Source organism: Mastomys coucha, chromosome X (assembly GCF_008632895.1).
Source record: "Mastomys coucha isolate ucsf_1 chromosome X, UCSF_Mcou_1, whole genome shotgun sequence".
Classification (NCBI taxonomy): Eukaryota; Metazoa; Chordata; class Mammalia; order Rodentia; family Muridae; genus Mastomys; species Mastomys coucha.
The window spans coordinates 129,395,058-129,396,228 of NC_045030.1; the positions used below are offsets into that span (position 1 = coordinate 129,395,058).

At 32.9% G+C, this 1,171-nt stretch overlaps 1 protein-coding gene across 1 annotated transcript in view; it reads left to right on the top strand.

The window, feature by feature from the left end:
* LOC116088763 (signal peptidase complex subunit 3) overlaps positions 1-880 on the top strand; it is a 4,840-nt gene extending 3,960 nt beyond the window's left edge. Inside the window, exon 2 of the mRNA XM_031368415.1 lies at positions 49-880. The gene's annotated coding sequence lies outside the window, so the exon portion shown is untranslated. The remainder of the gene's footprint in view (positions 1-48) is intronic.
* The last annotated feature ends 291 nt before the right edge of the window (positions 881-1,171 follow it).

Genomic DNA, 1,171 nt, shown 5'->3' on the forward strand with positions numbered 1-1,171 from the left:
AAATAGCCACGACTTTTTGAAGAATTCTCTCTGCATCGGAAAAGGGACATCTGTGTACCTAAGGAATCGTATTTCTTTCAGCTTTTCCCTCAAGTCTTGGTGACTTCTCTTTTGTTTATTTTAAAACGTGCTGGTTTTGTTCTGGGACTGGCTGAACTCTTCCTCGTGCTTCTCTGTGCCTAACATAGAGACTGCATTCATTGATCTTACTGTGGCATTGGTTATTACTCTTCCTCTGTATAAGAATTAACATCAAATTGTATAGTTGGAGGGAAAGGCTAATAGAGTTCTGGAACTTTATTCTACAAACGAAACAACAAAAGAAGCTCACCAGAGTAGGTTATTATTAGACAGTTGGATAATGAGGACTGAAAATAATACACAGTTTTGTCATATTCCCTCCGTTATTCCATGTGATATACAAAATTTGTTTGTGGAGATTTTAAAAATCAGGTGTGTTGGTATTGTCATAATAACTGTATTTTCTTCCTGACATTCCTTGTAGGTTCACATTGAATGCCATTTTCTTATATCTTCTAGGGTGTGTTTGATTACAAGAAAAATTGTGATTTGTCTGACATGCAAAATAGTTAAACATGAATTAGAATGAGAATGTATTCCCATCTCAGAAATCTTCCTGCTTTCCTTCCTTGCTAACAAACGTGACCATTTAGTGAATGTCTCTTGAGGCTGTAAATGATTATACCTCACTTCAAGTCTCTTAAGTAAATCAAATGTGTGTCTTACAGTTGTTTCTCTACAAAGAGAAACTGTTACTCGTACTGTTACTGAAGATTGAAAATGTTTGCATGCTTAACATGAGATGCGTATGTTCTAGTATGTTTAATGCCCTTAAATAAATACTAACTGCTTAAAACTCTTTTAGGTCCATTATTTAATCATTATTGGGATGTTGATAATAGCACTTGTTTTATGAATTTTCACTTACAAACATTCATAGATGTTTTTCTCTATAACCTAAAAAGTAAGCAGGGCATGCATTAGCTCTCCTCAAATAAAGAAACAGAAATTCAGAAGTTTCATTACATCAAGCAAACAAGAGAGTTTAAATTTAAAGTACAATTTGATTCTTTTTTTTTTGTTAAATATTTTTCATTGTATGAGATTATAATATAATTTCATTATTTTCCTCTTTACCTTTCTCCAAACC